Source organism: Semicossyphus pulcher, unplaced genomic scaffold, assembly GCF_022749685.1.
Source record: "Semicossyphus pulcher isolate SPU_LCO1_2020_fin unplaced genomic scaffold, fSemPul1.0.p SCAF_6, whole genome shotgun sequence".
Taxonomy (NCBI): domain Eukaryota; kingdom Metazoa; phylum Chordata; class Actinopteri; order Labriformes; family Labridae; genus Semicossyphus; species Semicossyphus pulcher.
The window spans coordinates 20,541,531-20,562,251 of record NW_027211737.1 but is presented as its reverse complement, the minus strand read 5'-3'; the positions used below and the strand labels follow the sequence as shown (position 1 = coordinate 20,562,251).

Genomic DNA, 20,721 nt, shown 5'->3' with positions numbered 1-20,721 from the left:
GCAGACACCTTAATACTGCGTAGCGGTGGTGGGAACTACAGAGCGCATTTGGTCGACACTTTAGAAATGTCTCCGATGAAAGATTTAATTGTTACGTATGAAGCTCTTGACAAAGAGGACACTTTTTCCATCAGGGGCTCACTGACTTTCACTTTGTCAAAAGAAACCAAAGTGAAGAAGCTGAGCGTCAGAGCCAAGGGGCGCGTGCACGTGATCTGGATGGAGCCTGAAAACAGCATGAGTACATACTATTCGCGCAGGGACTACTTTAAAGCATACCTATGCATCATTGAAGACAGTTCCAACAGTAAGACAAACAAATGCGTCTCTTTAAGGTTTTCAAAAATGATGTCTTGATTTAGAATTGTGGGGGTTAGCAGGGCCTTAGATGGATATATGTATAATATCTTTGTGAAATAGTTTGTACTAGGCTATACTGCACCCATGTTGCTTTAAATATTGGTATTTGAGTATCTTTACACTGACCGCTTGTAAGGTGGCTCACCTTAATGCCAAGTCTGCATCCATTTTTTAGACAGGCCTTTGTTTCTGTTTTCATTACTTGTTGACAACCATTGCCTAAAGTAGGCTTTGCAAAAACACTAAAATGCATCTTGAATGAATGTTACTTGTTTGTATATTGTAAATTATAATCCATTTTATGTATAGTATATATCAGTACTGCACATAGGCTACACACATTTGATTGCATGAACCATTAAGTAATGGTTATACAACAATTAAAAAATGAAAAAAGTTAAATCCCAAACTCATAACTTAAATTAAAGTCGCTGTATTGCATTATCAGGAATAGTGACTAAAATTGAAATTAGCCACTGTGCAAATTTGCCTTCCTTTATAAAAAATAGTCAAATATATTTAGACAGTTGTGATTATAGTGGGGCATCAATGTGAGATTAAATACTCCTGTAGCTGGTTGAGTAGGAGCAAATTTTTACAATATCAAGTGGCCTTTTATTCTCAAATAGTGCAAAGTGAATAATAACTAAAAAGCTATATTTACAGTCGAAGAATTAATATGAAGATAAGGTGTAAGTATCCAACATTTGTACTTAAGTCCAGTACTTGAGTAAAGGTACTTTTGACCATAGACTCATCGCTTTCCTCCATTACATGCATTACTGTAAGCGTAGTCAACTAGTCGAGTTGATAGTAATGGCAGTGATAAAATTTCTATAGATAATTTGCCCTATGGTGTGACAATAAATAAATCAAGAAAAATAAAACTTAAATACATAAACAGCATATGACAAAATCACCTTCATTGTTAGACATTAAATTTCACATTGTATGTTTTTTGGGTTTTTTTAAGTAATAAAAGTTCATATTTAACAACCAAACCTTGTCACTTTCAGACACCCTACTTCCTAAAGGAACCCATCACTACAGATTCAGCTTTTCCATACCCCCAGGGTAAGTACACTAAGACAGTTTCTGACACGTTTTTAACAATCAGGACTAGCCCATTTCCACACACTCTATAAAGTCATATTAATTCAGTTCAGAGTTTTTATGTTTATTTTTTATCTCCTGGCGCTCCACTGCAGAAACTATCCTTCATCCTTCAGTGGCCAAAATGGAAAGATTGTCTACAAGCTGAAAGTCAGGCTGGCCAGGAGTTGGAGGATGGATTGTACAGATGAACGGGAGATCAATTTTGTCTCCAAGGCCTTTCCAAACTTTCCTTCTCTGATGGTGAGTACAATATAGAAATATCTGATATGTCACTTGATAGAAAATATATCCCTCTTTTTCTCAGTTTAGTTATAAGAGATTCCGTTTTGTAAAGGGATGTTACAGTGGGTGCCAGCAGTCTTGTAGTCCTGTAGCTTTCATTTACTGAGGTTTTGAGATATCAAGTTCTAAAACCTATGACAGTAGGGCATGACAGTGATTCCTACAGCAGCATAGATTTTCTTATTTTATGTTAGGAACAGGACTGTTTGAATTTATAACAATGATGGCCGCATTCCATTTAGAGTTGTCAGTTACAGGTCACAGCTATTGTGCACATGTTTTCACTGGTTTGGCTTACTGGAATGCTTTGCAGAACAGAGGCGTCATTAATGGCATTAGAGCCTTGTTGACTTTTCCGGTTGTGACCAGTCAAAAAGCCTGCCATGCAAACTGCCATTTAGATCTTGTTTGAATGCATGCTACTTGAACGTTATTGAATATTCCATAAAAAAATAAATCAAAAGTAATGTGTCTTTGCAGAAACAAGCTACTTTTGAGACCTTGCTGTAGACAGTTTTCAGAGCTGATATTTCTTGTATTAAAAGGTAATTGCAGTGGAAATGGTTCACAATGACATACCGTACAGTAAGCAATAAGATTCAAAGCGTAGTGTAGTGTGTAGCGTTGGAGGAGAAAACAGACTGTTATACAGAGTTTGATAAACAAAAAAGTCCAATGTTTATGACAGATGTTTATTAATCCCAGGGAAAAAGGGCATGAGAGCAAACAAACTTAGGTTCTTCCCGAATCGGGGTAGTCACTTTACTTTCTTGGTTTGGCTGTGGTCCTCCTGGAGAGACATGGGCAGGAGAACAGAAAGATCAATTGGATTCAGTGTAGGTATGTCTGATTAATAACTCTGCCCAGCTGGTGTTGGCTCCGCCCTGCTCTCTGGGCCCCGGTACTGGTGCAGGCCGTCTGGTGTGGAGAAAGCCATCTTCCTGCGGGCCTGGCTTCTCAGCGGTATCTGCCAGTACCCCTTCTTCAAATCCAGAGTGCTGGTTCTAGTAACTCATCGAGCTCATCCACTCGGGACATGGGGTTAGCATCAAAGCAGGAGATCTCATTGAGCTTCCGGAAGTCGTTACATAACCAGGGTGTCCCACTGGGCTTGGGTACCATAACTAGGGGATCGACCAGGCACTGTGGGATTCCTTAATCAGGCCCATCCATTGCGTCTTCTGAATCTCCTCATGGACAGCCATACGACGGGCTTCAGGGATTCAGTAGGGATGCTGTCATACAATTTTACCAAGTTCCCTGACAATATCATGGGCTATGACGGTAGGCTGGCTGGTCTAAAAACACATCCTGGAACTGAGCCACCAACTCCCAGAGGTCCTGCTGCTGCTGGGGATCGGCGCCAGTTCCTGTGGAGACACATTAGTGACCAAGGCAACCTGAGGGGCCACTTCCAGATCCCTTCACTGTGTCAAGAGGTTTACATGGTATATCTGATGGCCTTTCCGCCGGCCTGGCTGCCTTACCAGTAGTCCACAGGACCAGTTTTCTCCACAACCTCGTACAGGTTGTGCCATCTCACCAAGAACTTGCAGTCGCTTGACCCTGGTCCCCCTGTTGTAGACGCGGGCTTGTGCTGTCTGGGCTTCCTTCAATGTGCTCCTGGACGAGGGGCCATATCCAAGCCATCCGCTGTTGCATGCTGTCCATGTGCGCCATCACCGAAAGGTGGGGGGATGGTCGCTGCTCCCAGGTTTCCTTAGCCAAGTCGAGCTGGCAGTGTAGGTATGTCTGATTAATAACTCTGCCCAGCTGGCTCCGCCCTGCTCTCTGGTGGCCTCTGCTGACAGTAAAGCAACGGTGGTGGGCAGAGACACCACAAGTGATATTCGGTGCTGATCAAGAGTAATTAGTTTTTCCTGTTTTCCTTGTTTATTGCATTATAGTCCCCTCAAGTCCGTTCAACAAGCAAAGAGATGGGCTTTTTCTCTAAAGGAAATGGACACATGGAAGTCACTTTGGACAGGAGGGCTTATGCGCCAGGTAGGAAGATTCCTCTATTATCATTGTAGGTTCAAGTTATAGAAGGAGATATTTCAGTGCAAGGAGGTACTAAAAATGTTTTGCCATGTTGTTACTATTTTAATAAACCGTGCATTAATACTGTTCATCGTAAGTTCATGAATTGTTTTATGCAGCTACTTACTTTTGTAGGCAATAATGAACTTGAATGCACTGTACAGTATTTTAACAGACAGACAAATGTTATTTCAGGAGCACATGTGTGACTACAGTAACAACATTGATAGCAGCTGCATTCCTTTTAGATGCATCCATTGTAATACAGTGTAACTGTGCCAGCTGGATTACACGTGTGCTCATCAAAGTTTGAATGCCTTCCATAAAGACTTGGTGTCGGCTATGGCTTTAGTAAAGCATGAGAAAAATGTAATTGAAATTCAGCTAAAAATGTTACAGTTATGTTATGTTATGTTAATGTCATGTTAATGTGTTACCTATTGTGTTATGTTATGTTTGTTAATGTGTTACCTGTTTTGTTATGTTATCTTATGTTATGTTATGTTATGTTATGTTAATGTGTTACCTGTCATGCCTGATGATAAAATTCATTGAAAGAAAAAGGCCTTATGTTACCACAGTCATTGTATCATTTTCAGACTAAGCAATACATTTAAATAATCATAACAAATAATAATAAGTTTGGGAGGTTAAGCTTTTCAGCATTACTCATATATGAACAGTAAAGTGACAACCGTATGAAAATAGGAAATTAATCAAAAATATGATGTTTTCCTTACAGGTGAAACAATGATGGTTGTTGCAAAAATCAACAACTCCTCATCAAGTGAGATGACTCCCAAATTCAGTGTAATCCAGGATGAGGTGTACCGTGCCAGCGGACGCACCAAACTTGAAAGAAAAATGATCCTGGAAGTGGTGGACAACTGCATAAAAGCCAGGACACAGAAGGAAGTTAAATGTGCGATAAAGCTTCCCATGGGTCTGACGCACACAATCCAGAATTGTGAAATGATTTCAGTGGAGTACCATTTAAAGGTATGCAACGTTTAATAGTGTAACGTTATAGTAAAGGAAAAGTGCGAAGTCCACCGACAGAGCTGTTTTGTACAACTATTGAACAATAAATATTAATACATATTTAATTTTTTTGGTGACAGATTTTCTTCTTCTATTTCTTTTTTAAATTAAAGCACCATGTTAATGAGGCAGTATTATCTTTTCTCAGGTGTACCTGGACATCAGCTTTGCTTTCGATCCAGAGATCGTGTTCCCGCTGGTCATCTGTCCTCCTGACTTAGTTTCTGGCTTTCAGCGCGGTGCTGCTGCACATACCTCTCCATCTCGGGCTTATGGGGGCCCAAGCAACAGCGCCTTCCCTCCCCCCACAGCACCTATGGGTCCCTATCCAGCTGGGGCTTATGGGGGCCCAAGCAACAGTGACTGCGCCCCTGCAGTGTCAATGGGTCCTAATCCAGTATCTCCAAATTCAGGTGGTTACGAATACCCCGGTCCTTAAGCTTGTGTGCCTTACTAAATAACAAGAACATATATGAGATTTCTGCTTAGCTTAGATAAGAGGAAGTGGTTAGATGTACAGGCAGGTAACTAACCACAGTGTTTATTTGAGACTTTTGTACAACTAAGCATTGAGGCAACTCAACTGCACTCTATGTGACCACAGATTTGTCTGTCCAAATGGGTATATGAGTCCCCTACCCCCCACCTTTGTGCTTTGCTAAATATAAGCAAGTAACTTTCAGTATTCTATGCTCTTCTTCCCTCAGACTGCATTGCACTCTGTATGATGATTGAACCTTCTCTGCGCAGAGAATAAATACTCTAAAGGCAACTTTATTTCTCAAGATTCTTCATTTCAGTATCATAGAACTCACTCGGTATTTATGGAATAAGGTTTTTCCACCACAAACTTTGGCGTTGACGGCAGGATCCCTTGAGAGATCGTCAGGAATCCATGAAGGACGGTGACTGGCCCTCTAGGAATACTCTTCCTGCCTCTACCTCCACAAAATCCAGAGAGACGAGAGGACCGATCCATGAAGATTCCTGATCTTCTTCACTGGGATCCTAAAAGACCTGACTGAGTCCAAAAAAAGCTTCTCACTTCTACTGAAATTTTGAAGATTGATCCTGAAAGAAAGGAAATAGAATATTTTTGGTGACATTCACAATATCATTCTGTATAACATTGACAGGACTCCTATTGATATTACTTGACCTCATTTCATAAAGTACTGTCACTCATGAATGTCTTGTAGGTCCAAAGTATCGTAATATAGAACAATTTATTATTCAAGAAATATTACTGGAATAAGGAGGAACGGGAAAACAAGGGTGAATGTTCGATAGCCATATTTAATCCCTGACTTCAGACCATTTTGACGTTATTCTAAAATAGGGACAAAGAGTTAACGGGGACATCAACCATTGAAGTCCTTTGACCTAAGAAACGATTTCATCTAAAGTAACGGCTTTAACTTTGATTGTGCCAAAACCGAATCCAAGACTCACAGTGACGTCTGTGTTTAAAGAGTAAGTGTATACACCACCTTTAGACCATTTTGAAGGTATTCCGAAATGGGGACAAAAGGAAGTAAGTATCAGGTTCCATGCCTGACAGACCTATAGTAGACGTCATGATGGGCAAATATGGTAAAATGAGCTGTCAACATCTAAAAGAATAGTCTGAAGAACATGGTTTTTCCCGAGGGTGGTTCATTCAGTCTGAATCAAATAGAAAAGTTGCAGAAAGAATTGGAGAAAGAGTAAAGTGAACTTAGAAAAAAAAAAAAAAAAAGACAAAGGTTGAATTACTAGATATCATAGAAAGTGACAGAAAGTGTTTGTGGAAGAACATGCAACAACTGACAAAGAACAAACAAATCTTCTCAGAAACCTTCTCTCTATTCCTTGTTGCACAGGGTGGATCCTGATCTGGACGGGTGTCCCCCACTTCCACCCCCCTACGCACCTCCACCGCCACAACCTGATCCGGATCCACAGCCCAACCTACCTGCGGCAACTATGGTAGACCCAATGACGCCAAGACGAGGTGACTTCAATCCACCTCCAACAAACATCAGGCACCAAGTTTGGCAATGAACTGATCATTTTCTGCCAGGAATTCAGCCCCACCGCATGAGAAGTAAGACGCCTCCTAATGAAAAAATTGGGCCCAACTAACTATGCTAAGGTACGGGAGGCCTTTCAAGGAGACGCCAGACAAACTCAAATTGATTGGGGCCACAACGATAACGCTGCATACAGAGACATGATCACTGGATTAATTGCTGCCCTAGCAGTAGCCTTCCCACCAAGAATCAACATGACTAAGATAACATAATGAAAAAAACTGGAAATTGACTCCTGCCACACATCTCTGTAGCAGTAAAATGGAGCTGCGTTGGTTAGGAAGGAAAGACAATTACACATGGTGCAGCTCATGTGGGGCATGCGGAGAGAGAGGGAGACATCCTGCGACACCAGAAAAGGGAAGTGAGACACACACACACACAGCACATGCACAGAAACTACAGATGAAAAGAAGACACACACACATGCAATGAAGAAATGCTTGGCTCACTAACCACACCACTTAGCACAAAGAGACCTCCCACACCCAAAACTCAGTGGTAATTATGTATATTCTTTGGGAGCTCCAGGCCTGACCATCATAGAAAGATTTAGTGTTCCAGTTACATGTGTTGATGAAGACGAGACAGCTCCACCAGTCTGAACCAAGCATGCATTTTTGTCCTCACGTTGTTGTCCAGTTAATCTCTTGGGGAGAGACCTCATGTTAGCCTTAGGTATTAGTCTGACATCTACCCCAGAGGGTCTCAAAGTGGTTCAGAGCCCACCACACACTATGTCAATGGTGAAATGCAGTTTTGGTATGCGTATCAATGGAAAATTCCTATTCTTGTGTGCACACCCATGATGAACACATGTCATGATCTTGTAAATGCGACTTTTATGTCTCCAGAAGCCTTATACTGTACTGCACACGGTCCCGATTCCAAGTTTGAGCAGATGTTTTACCATGACTTGAGTGATTCGCTCCAGTGCTTTACCCTATTTTGGTCCATAAGTAGGAGTGCGGTCTCTGTGACATTAAGTGTTACAAGGGAGCTTGTGTTTTGTGTTGATAATTCACACCCACACATCTCCTTATCCAAATCACCGAATGACCAGTGGAAAGACTTGGGCCCTTTTGTGCGAAAGTGTAATTCAATTTCCGATTGGCAGCTGACAGATGACCCTCAAATAATGAATTCATCATCTGCGGGTGTTTACAAACGATCATTTCACATCAAAACACATGCGATTATGCGACATTACGATCTGTTTATCTGTTTGATGAATATGACAAGTCCGCTCCGCTCACTAAAACATTTCCGACTGACACCTCTCATCTTTCACCTGCCCTACAGGAAGTACCATCCTCCCTGAAAGTATGACGTGGGATTAATCAAAAATGCTCAGCCTGTGGTCAGCACTCCAAAGTCGTCCTACAGGCCATGTAAACAACAATATCCGCTAAGACAAGAATCTATTGACGGTATAACACCTGTTTTTAATTCTCATTTACAGGCCGGCATAATTGTCCCCTGTAATGACTCACCAGTCAGTACCACTACACGACGGCGCTCCTACAGAATGGAGATTTGTTCAAGACTTGAAAGCAGTAAATGCGGTAGTCCAACCCAGGGCACCCAATGTACCCAACCCTTATACTATTCTGTCGCAATTACCGCCTGATTCAATGTGGTTTTTGGTTGTCGACCTTTCAAACGACTTTTTCAGCGTCCCGGTCCATCCGGATAGCCAGTTGTGGTTCACCTTTAATTTCAACGGTAAACCTTACCCCTCGATCCCACAAGATCCGTCTCCGGCGCATTCCGTGTGCGCCGCGTTTCTGGTCCATGAACGGCGCAAGCCCTCGCCGACAGGAAGCGTGTGTTGTCTGCAGCACAGTGGAGCGCTGGCCCAAGCAGCTGGATTCGCGAGTTCACAAAATTGCGGGAGAACTACATCATCACGTGACAATTGAAAAAACACGCGATAACATCAATCTTAGCAGAGCAACACACAAACTACAGTTCAGTTTGCACATCCGAGGTTGATTATCTGCTCATTTGGAAATCATTCCATGAGTTTTGTGCTTCTACCATGGAGGAGTACACTACTTAATTAGAAGAGTTCTTTTTTCAAGATTTCAGTGTGTTGATCTTAAAATTAACAGGAAAAAACGGGAGTCTGTACTGGTCTGAACATAGTGTTTAATTTTGAAATGACCGGATGCTGTATACTGCTTTCGTGTGTGACTTCCTGTTTGGAACGATCTGCTCTGTTGAGCTTGACGCGTGCTTGAAGTGGCCTCTGTCAAAAATGGACCCGGCGCGTATCTTTAGCGGAGCAGAGGGGAGACACGTTTCTGGGATGCGCCGGAGACGGACCGCGTGCTGTGAAATCACGATCATTGACTTGAAATGGCGTGATCGACTCCGGAGCTCACGGCGCAGACGGAATGCGCCGAGACGGATCCTGGGGGAACGAGGGGTTACACTTTCCCCAGATTGGGTCATGGGTTCTGTGACTCCCCGACTGCACATAATGAGGTCCTGAGGGACAGCCTAGCGCCCCTAGTGCTCTCCCTGGTACAGCCCTCCTGCAGTATGTTGATGACCTATTAATTACCTCACCCACTAAAAATCAATGTGAAAAGGACACTGAGAGCCTCCTCAAACATTTGGCAACAGAAGGCTTCAGTTTGTACTGCAAAAGGTAAACTTTTTGGGACGAGACATTTCCGGTCAACGTAAGTCTCTCTCTCCAAAACGCTTCTCAAATCTCTGCTATTGTAAATCTGCCTAAACCTACCACAAAGAAATAACTCATGTCATTTTTAGGCATGCCTTCTGATTGGAGATTAGAGGCTCCTCTGGGAGCGCTGATTCATGGTAAGGGTCTCTCATCACATGACAAGATCACATGGACTTCTGAGGAGTTAGAGTTAGACCTTAAACTGACCTTGCAGTCTGTATCAACATTGGGTCTGTCTGATCCCACAGGACCATTTACACAGGCTGTTGATGAACAAAAATTAGATAGCCTAAGCGACTAGGTCTACCCTAGACCTAGTTGCTGCGGGACACCCGTGCTGTCTTCGCTCGATTGCCGCGGCTGAAAAAGCTTTATTGGCATCCAGAGTTATTGTCGGCTACGTGCACATGACACTGCTTGTTCCTCACGCTGTGTCTGTCATTGTTCTCGAACAAAAAAACTTCACACTTGTCTGCGGCAAGATGGCTCCGATATCACACCCTCTTATTGGATATGCCAAACCTCACAATAAAACGATGCAATGTTTTGAATCTGACGTCTCTCCTCCCGGGTCCCAACGATGGCGAAGAGCATAACTTTTTGGCAGAGCTTCAGGTTCTGTGCACTCCTCGCCCTGACCTTTAGACACCCCATTGACTAATCCTGACTTAGTTCTTTATGATGACGGTTCCGTGTCACGGGATTTGACTACAGGAACTAACCGTGTTGGTTTTGCTGTTGTTTCGGATTCTGTCACTCTGGTGTGTGGACCTCTTCCTCATCACCTCTCAGCACAAGCAGCAGAGTTACTTGCGCTCGCTGAAGCCTGTAGATTTGGTGTGGTGCATGACTTTGGCGCTATTTGGAAACACAAAATAAAATTCTGAAATCAGATGGCAACCTGTCCTACATCTTGCTAAAATCATTGACCTCCTTGAAGTTATTTTGCTTCCAAAATCTATCACAGTCTGTAAATGTGAAGCTCACACAAAAGACCCAGATTCTGTGTCTTGGGAAAATGCCAGAGCAGATAGAGCAGATGAAGCCGCTAAAGCTGCGGCTCAGATACCTCTCCCTCACTCACCACATCCTGACAGACACACACACACACACACGCACACACACACACACACATACCATGCTTTCACTTCCATCCTCTCTAACGGCTCTCCAATCTATGTCAACACTTGCTGAGCGCGATTTTTGGTCCTCCTGTGGTGCAAAATATACAGACTCAATCTGTTGGGGGTTGACATATAGGTCAGACCATGTGTCAAAATGGGGGATGCTAACCATAATTTTAGTTTGCAGCCCTGTCCCACATTGGTGTGGAACATCTGAAGGAGCCACCTCCTTCTACAATTGTTGGTGGAGATGCAATGTTAACCTACTGTATTAACCTCTCTCATGCCTTATCTGATATAAGGAAACAGGTTGCAGCAGCCCTTCCTCCCCCTGCCTCGACACCTCTCCATTCCCTATCCCGGAGACTTCGCCTTGACACCTCTCCATTCCCTCCAACCTGGAGACTTCGCCTCGACACCTCTCCATTCCCTCTAACCCGGAGACTTCGCCCCGACGCCTCTCCATTCCCGCCAACCTGGAGACTTCGTGGTAGTAAAGGACTTCAGGAGGAAACATTGGTAAAACAGGCGCTGGCAGGGTCCATTCCAGATCCTCCTCACCACACATGCAGCGGTGAAAGTGGCTGAGAGGGCCACTGGGATCCACACTAGTCACTGCACAAAGGTTCCTGCCCCCACGGACTAAACTCAGGAGAAGTGGGTCACTACATTAAATTAGAACAAGAAGACCCTGACTTGTTTCCCACATCAGACTGGATCCCTCCCTTCTCCAACTGTTCTGACCCTTACACAGACTCTTCCTACTCTGAGACTACAGATGACGAAGTTGAGGATACTTATGTGTAAATAATGAATCCATTCCCTCCACAGCTTGCTCTTATATTAGTAATGCTTTCATTACACAAAAACAGCTGAATGCCTTTCGTAGCACTAGGCTTTATGACGTATTAACATGAATCCCTGTGAATTGTTAATATTGATGTTCCTATAGCTAGTGTTCTGTAAATGCTTTAGCTGATCAATGGAATGATCAAAAGGGGGAGACTGTGATGGTAATTTTCCACTGTGTTACTATTTTTTACTGGGACCTTAAGCTTGTGTGCCTTACTAAATAACAAGAACATATATGATATTTCTACTTAGCTTAAAAAACAGCAAGTGGTTAGATGTACAGACAGGTACCTTACCACAGAGCGTTGACTTCCTCAGACTGCATTGCATTCTGTATGAGGATTGAACCTTCTCTGTGCAGAGAATAAATACTCCAAAGACAACTGTTTCTCAAGTTTCTTCACTTCAGTATCATAGAACTCAATCTGTATTGACGGAATAAGGTTTTTCCACCACAGTAACCTGCTCAGCTGGCACATACCTCTCCATTTCGGGCTTATGGGGGCCCAAGCAACAGCGCCTTCCCTCCCCCCACAGCACCTGTGGGTCCCTATTGAGCTGTGGCTTATGGGGGCCCAAGCAACAGTGACTACGCCCCTGCAGTGTCAATGGGTCCTTATCCAGTATCTCCAAATTCAGGTGGTTATGGATACCCCGGAGCCCAAAGGTATTCACCAGCACCTATGTCCCCAAATTACCCACCAATGAACGCTGGTCCACCAAGTGTGTACTGTGTTGCTAATTTTCCACTGTGTTACTATATTTTTCTGTGACCCTAAGCTTGTGTGCCTTACTAAATAAGAACATATATGAGATTTCTGCTTGGCTTAGATAAGAGGAAGTGGCTAGATGTACAGGCAGGTAACTAACCACAGAGTGTTCATTTGAGACTTTTGTACAACTAAGCATTGAGGCAACTCAACTGCCCTCTATGTGACCACAGTTTTGTCTGTACAAACAGGTATACGAGTCCCTTACCCCCCACCTTTGTGCTTTACTAAATATAAGCAAGTAACTTTCAGTATTCTATGTTCTTCATCATTCAGACTGCATTGCACTCTGTATGATGATTGAACCTTCTCTGCGCAGAGAATAAATACTCCAAAGGCACCTTTATTTCTCAAGATTCTTCATTTCAGTATCATAGAACTCACTCTGTATTTACGGAATAAGGTTTTTCCACCACAAACTTTGGCGTTGACGGCAGGATCCCTTGAGAGATCGTCAGGAATCCATGAAGGACGGTGACTGGCCCTCCAGGAATACTCTTCCTGCCTCTACCTCCACAAAATCCAGAGAGACGAGAGGACCGATCCATGAAGATTCCTGATCTTCTTCACTGGGATCCTGAAATACCTGACTGAGTCCAAATAAAGCTTCTCAACAACTGGTGAGATACTGAAATTTTGAAGATTATGTAGCGGTAACTACCTTTTTGGATTAGAAATTTACTCTTGTTGAAAGGGGCACCACCTCCGATTAGGAGGAAATTAAACAAATAGGATTACAGGAAAATCTATCAGTCTCGTTATGTTTTTAGTAAGATCTGAACACATTGACCATAGTTCTGTAAATATAGACAGACAACGACTTTGATCAGTAAATGAAGACCTTTTATTTATAATAAAATGATGATTAATACGTGAATAAGTGAGCATACAATGAATATAAAACACTTAAAGAAAATTGTTACCTGGTTATGAACTAAAGTTCTAGCTTGGCGATAGTGATAAAGAATATGATTTGATTTAGTTTATGGCGGATAAACGGACGGGTCGGATATCACTAAGATCTCTAAATTTGGAATGGTGAAATTTCAAAATATTATGCGCAACATCAACTTTTGATCACAGCAGTGTCGGGTGTTTTATACCTTCTTGTTGCAGCGTTGTTAGAGGGCTTCTCCGGTGGGGTCCAGCTGTAGTTCGCTCCAGTCGGCGGCGTCAAGGGCTCCGCAACGGGTCTCCACCATAGACTGTATAAATAATGGACGTAGTCTCAGTGACGTCACCCATTGGTTTCTGAGGAAGCGTTTGGAAGCCCGAATTGCGCCGCCGCTGGGGGTCGCCATATTGGAAATGCCAGAGACGCCGAATCCAGAGGCAGGCAAAGAGGTGGAGCGCAACCGTGCTACAGCCTTTGGCTGAGCTCTATGGGCGGGCCGCATGAATCACCCAGCTACGGCTATGAAGCTAGGCTATATGCTCCTCAGCGTAGCTAACGGTTATTATCCATAGACTGTATAAATCATGAATGAGCTGGTTTGACTTTCCCAGGAGGAGAGTCTGTCGGTGACTGACTGCAGGTGTTTAGTTATCAGACTAAAGAAGTAGTGGACTCGCTGCTCGCTCCCCCGGTGAGAGAGCGGTGAGCCGACACGTAACGGGAAACGTAAAAGAACCGGTCTCTTCATCACTACGGTCCGCTGTAATCTCTCCGGGGAAACGCCAACAACTCCTGACTCCTATTTACTGACCGACAATTAAATAAATAAACACTGCACAGGCTAACAAGCAGCTAAAGGGAGCACAGTATACCTGCTACTTAGTGCTACAAATATTTCAATACAATAACACTAGCATTTAACTCACCGAAAAGCTGGAGCTCAGACTTCTTGCACGGTCAGAAAGTTCCATAAATCCCACAGAGAGATTATTTGTCCAAACTTTGAATGAAAAAATCCACAAAAGTCTCCAACAACACAAACAGGTGAAGTTAAGCTCAGTGTCTGTGTCTGTGTTGACGTCTAGCAGACAGCCAGCAGGATCCACCTGTCAATCAAGTGATCCGGCCCCTATGATTTAAGGCTTAATATAATTAAAACGAGTGTGTTATAAAAAAATCCCCCCCCCCCCCCCCCAGAGTTATCTTGAACAATAAAATGAGCTATTTATAACAAAATCGTTTTTTGTACCAGGCTGTAAACATGTTTATTTCTGCTGTGAAAATTGGCATTTTCCCACCTGCTATAATGTTATTTCTTGTTTTCTGGAGCCAGCCTCAAGTGGCCACTCGAGGAACTGCAGTTTTTTGCACTTCCGCATTGGCTTCATTTTCCAACACCGGAGGTTGCCGCTTGGTCTCCACCCGGTGAAAGGCCGTCACTGCCGGTCGACGAATGCAAGGATCGATGTGGATCGTTATGTATTAATCCATTTGATTGTGAACAAAGACAATTCTACCCAGGCTCGACCAAAGAGGTCTGAGGGTCGTTGTTGATTCACCCCTTTATCTCCTAAAGGGTGGTTTCTTGAAGTGTCCGAGGACTTGATAGTCCACTGGGAAATGTTACTTTTGTCACCTTTATGACTTTGAGTGTAAAACCACTGAGAAGGTTCCAGGATGTCTGGTAAACATCCTCCAGGGTGTTAATCCAAAGGTCCATTAGTTGGAAAGGAATGCATTTAGAGTTAACACTCACCGATAAATGGCTATCAGTATTGCCACACTGGTGAGGTCCACCTCTGTCCTCGCTACAATTATTAGAATATTTTTGGTGACATTCACAATATCATTCTGTATAATATTGACAGGACTCCTATTGATATTACTTGACCTCATTTCATAAAGTATTGTCACTCATGAATGTCTTGTAGGTCCAAAGTATCGTAATATAGAATAATTTATTATTCAAGAAATATTACTGGAATAAGTAGGAACGGGAAAACAAGGGTGAATGTTCGATAGCCATATTTAATCCCTGACTTCAGACCATTTTGACGGTATTCTAAAATACTGACAAAGAGTTAACGGGGACATCAACCATTGAAGTCCTTTGACCTAAGAGACGATTTTATCTAAAGAAGTAACAGCTTTAACTTTGATTATGCCAAAAACGAATCCAAGACTCACAGTGACGTCTGTGTTTAAAGAGTAAGTGTATACACCACCTTTAGACCATTTTGAAGGTATTCCGAAATGGGGACAAAAGGAAGTAAGGGTCAGGTTTCTTCACCTGACAGACCTTTAGTAGACGTCATGATGGGAAAATATGGTGAAATGAGCTGTCAACATCTAAAACAATAGTCTGCTTCACATGAGGAAATATCTGAGGTTTGTCTGTGACCTCAATCTTTGGGCGGTGCATTATGTTGTCAGTTGATTGCCTGCAGACACCTTAATACTGCGTAGTGGTGGTGGGAACTACAAAACGCGTTGGTCGACACTTTAAAAATGTCTCCGATAAAAGATTTAATTCTTAAGCATGAAGCTCTTGACAAAGAGGACACTTTTTCCATCAGGGGCTCACTGACTTTCACTTTGACGAAAGACACCAAAGTGAAGAAGCTGAGCGTCAGAGCCAAGGGGCACGCGAAAGTGAGGTTTACAAAGGGGTCTGGAGACACCACGACTGTATACTATTCGCGCAGGGACTACTTTAAAGTAGACCTATGCATCATTGAAGACAGTTCCAACAGTAAGACAAACAAATGCGTCTCTTTAAGGTTTTCAAAAATGATGTGTTGATTTAGAATTGTGGGGGTTAGCAGGGCCTAAGATGGATATATGTATAATATCTTTGTGAAATAATTTGTACTAGGCTATACTGCACCCATGTTGCTTTAAATATTGGTATTTGAGTGTCTTTACACTGACCGCTTGTAAGGTGTCTGATCTTAACGCCAAGTCTGCATCCATTTTTTAGACAGGCCTTTATTGAAAATAGTATGATATATTTAGACAGTTGTGATTATAGTGGGGCATCAATGTGAGAATAAATACTCCTGTAGCTGGTTGAGTAGGAGCTCATTTTTACAATATCAGGTTGCATTTTATTCTTAAATAGTGCAAAGTGACTAATAACTAAAACAGTTATATTTACAGTAGAAAAATTATTAAAAATTTGTACTTAAGTCCAGTACTTGAGTAAAGGTACTTTTGACCATAGACTCATCGCTTTCCACCATTACATTCATTACTGTTAGCGTAGTCAACTTGTCGAGTTGATAGTAATGGCAGTAATAAAAGTTCTATAGATAATTTGTCCTATGGTGTGACAAAAAATAAATCAAGAAAAATAAAACTTAAATACATAAACAGCATATGACAAAATGACCTTCATTGTTAGACATTCAATTTCACATATGCTTTTTTTTAATCTGAAATTTCATACCTAATTAGGATGAGTGGTTAATAAAGTTCCTGGCCTTTCCGCCGGCCTGGCTGCCTTACTAGTAGTCCACAGGACCAGTTTTCTCCACAACCTCGTACGGGTTGTGCCATCTCGCCAAGAACTAGCAGTCGCTAGTAGGTAGCAGGACCAAGACCTTTTTCCCTGGACGGAACTCCCTGACCCTGGTCCCCCTGTTGTAGACGCGGGCTTGTGCTGTCTGGGCTTCCTTCAATGTGCTCCCGGACAAGGGGCTGTATCCAAGCCATGCGCTGTTGCATGCTGTCCATGTGCTCCATCACCGAAAGATGGGGAGATGGTCGCTACTTCCAGGTTTCCTTAGCCAAGTCGAGCTGGCAGTATAGGTATGTCTGACTAATAACTCTGCCCAGCTGGCTCCGCCCTGCTCTCTGGTGGCCTCTGCTGGCAGTAAAGCAACGGTGGTGGGCAGAGACACCACAAGTGATATTTGGTGCTGATCAAGAGTAATTTGTTTTTCCTGTTTTCCTTGTTCATTGCATTATAGTCCCCTCAAGTCCGTTCAACAAGCAAAGAGATGGGCTTTTTCTCTAAAGGAAATGCACACATGGAAGTCACTTTGGACAGGAGGGCTTATGCGCCAGGTAGGAAGATTCCTCTATTATCATTGTAGGTTCAAGTTTAGAAGGAGATATTTCAGTGCAAGGAGGTACTAAAAATGTTTTGCCATGTTGTTACTATTTTAATAAACCGTGCATTAATACTGTTCATCGTAAGTTCATGAATTGTTTTATGCAGCTACTTACTTTTGTAGGCAATAATGAAATACAGTGTTTTTTCACAACAGACAGACAAATGTCATTTCAGGAGCACATGTGTGACTACAGTAATAACATTGATAGCAGCTGCATTCCTTTTCACCATTGAAAGAAAAAGGCCTTATGTTACCACAGTCATTGTATCATTTTCAGACTAAGCAATACATTTCAATAATCATAATAAATAATAATAAGTTTGGGAGGTTAAGCATTTCAGCATTACTCATATATGAACTATAAAGTGATAAGCGTATGAAAATAGGACATGAATCAAATATATGATGTTTTCCTTACAGGTGAAACAATGATGGTTGTTGCAAAAATCAACAACTCCTCATCAAGTGAGATGACTCCCAAATTCAGTGTAATCCAGGATGAGGTGTACCGTGCCAGCGGACGCACCAAACTTGAAAGAAACATTATCCTGAAAGTGGTGGACAACTGCATAAAAGCCAGGACACAGAAGGAAGTTAAATGTGCGATAAAGCTTCCCATGGATCTGACGCACACAATCCAGAATTGTGAAACTATTTCAGTGGAGTACCATTTAAAGGTATGCAACGTTTAATAGTGTATCGTTATAGTAAAGGAAAAGTGCGATGTCCCCCGACAGAGCTGTTTTGAACTATTGAACAATAAATATTAATAAACATTTGAATTTTTTGTGACAGTTAGATTTTCTTCTTGTGTTGCATTTATAAATTTAAGCATTGTGTTTATGAGGCAGTATTATCTTTTCTCAGGTGTACCTGGACATCAGCTTTGCTTTCGATCCAGAGATCGTGTTCCCGCTGGTCATCTGTCCTCCTGACTTAGTTTCTGGCTTTCAGCATGGTGCTGCTGCACATACCTCTCCATCTCGGGCTTATGGGGGCCCAAGCAACAGTGCCTTCCCTCCCCCCACAGCACCTATGGGTCCCTATTGAGCTGGGGCTTATGGGGGCCCAAGCAACAGCGACTACGCTCCTGCACTGTCAATGGGTGCTTATCCAGTATCTCCAAATTCAGGTGGTTATGGATACCCAGGAGCCCAAAGGATCCCTCCCTTCTCCAACTGTTCTGACCCTTACACAGACTCTTCCTGCTCTGAGACTAGAGATGACGAAGTTGAGGAACCTTATGTGTAAATAATGAATCCATTCCCTCCACAGCTTGCTCTTATATTAGTAATGCTTTCATTACACAAAAACAGCTGAATGCCTTTCGTAGCACTAGGCTTTATGACGTATTAACATGAATCCCTGTGAATTGTTAATATTGATGTTCCTATAGCTAGTGTTCTGTAAATGCTTTAGCTGATCAATGGAATGATCAAAAGGGGGAGACTGTGATGGTAATTTTCCACTGTGTTACTTTTTTTTTACTGGGACCTTAAGCTTGTGTGCCTTACTAAATAACAAGAACATATATGACATTTCTGCTTAGCTTAGAAAAGAGCAAGTGGTTAGATGTACAGGCAGGTAACTAACCACGGAGTACTTTTGTACAACTAAGCATAGAGGCAACTCGACTGCCCTCTATGTGACCACAGTTTTGTCTGTACAAACGGGTATATGAGTCCCCTATCCCCCACTTTTGTGCTTTGCTAAATATAAGCAAGTAACTTTCAGTATTCTATGCTCTTCTTCCCTCAGACTGCATTGCACTCTGTATGATGATTGAACCTTCTCTGCACAGAGAATAAATACTCCAAAGGCACCTTTATTTCTCAAGATTCTTCACTTCAGTATCATAGAACTTACTCACTGTACACACTGTATTTACGGATTAAGGTTTTTCCACCACAGTACCCTGCTCAGCCGGCACACATGGGGTTTAAAATAACCCGCGGCAAGGTTCTCCATATTCATCTTCATCTATGCTTCATCATCCACATGCAGGCCCAACATTTCCCCCTTCTCCAAGTGCCCCAACCCCTACTCCACAATATGACGTGTCCCCAACTGTGCCCACATACAACCTGCTGCCTTCTGCACCAATGATGAACACAGACTTCCTGTCTCAGTCTGAAGAAGCTCCTCTTGCATATTTGCTCCTTTTCCCTTCGTCAGCTACTGAACAATCTGATGCAAAATAATAATCGAACGTATGCTTAGAAAGAGAATCAGATTATATATTAAGTAGAATACTAACATTTTGCAGGGCTGAACTCTAGATTTTAAAAGGACATCAGCAGAAAATATTGTTGGCATTTACTCAGCGTGTGGTGTCAGTAGTTAGGATATTATGCAGTTGTATCTCAGCTTTATAATGAAGATGTTGTTGTGGCAAAAAAGTTCCACAAACTCTCTTATCTGCAACATAATTTCAATCTCCAATAGATAATAAAACATGGTTGAAAAACTCGTTATAAACTGTGTTGAAAATCTCTTAAAAATAGGTTATAAACCTTGGTTAAAAAACTCTTAAAAATATAATCAAAGTCTTCAAAAACTCAGACAAGCAAACACTAGAGACTGGCAGAATCTGATGCAAAAAGAGTTTATTCCCGTATAAATACAAAGAAACAAACCCGAGTCCATCCGGATGAGACTGCCCACAGGTCAGCCGCTCGGGTCTTATATACTCTAAGCCCCTCCCTCGTTGGGCTTCAGCTTGCCCCAACACCTGTTGGAGCCCCCCCCCCCCCCCCTCGCTCTGGCTCTCTTCCCTCAGTTGGTTTCCTCTCAGTTTTGCCTGACCCATTTCCGACTTTTCTGCAGGACCCTTCTTCACTCCGGCCAATTAGGCGCGTTCATGCACTGTACGACAGAAAAGGGAGGGGCTGGGGAGGGACACCTGTTTTTCTTGGCCAGCTGCCAACCCTGCACCTGGCTTTTATACTGAGCCCAGCGAGTTTCTCAGCTTAGGATGCTATTTTAGAGTTTTTTAGATTATAAAAATTTATTATAAAACATTAGAATATAAAACCTTAACTATAAAACATTTGACTGTTAAACCTCAACTATAAAAAACTTGACTGTAAAACTTTAACTTTAAGACATTTGACTGTACAACTTTGACTTTAAGGCTTTAGACTATAGAAAAGTTACCTTTAAGACATTTTAACTATAAAACCTTTAACTTTAATGCCTTAGACTACAGGAAAGTTAACTTTAAGACATTTTAACTATAAAACCTTTAACTTTAAGGCCTTAGAACATTTAATTTATAAATCTTATGGTTATATAACTTCAACTCTAAAACATTTGATTATAAAGCTTAAATTTTTTTTCCAACAATGTGACTTAAG

General features: G+C 42.3%; 1 pseudogene; it reads left to right on the top strand.

The window, feature by feature from the left end:
* The first annotated feature begins 66 nt into the window (after positions 1-66).
* On the top strand, positions 67-19,566 carry LOC138609811 (uncharacterized; annotated as a pseudogene).
* Positions 19,567-20,721: the final 1,155 nt, after the last annotated feature.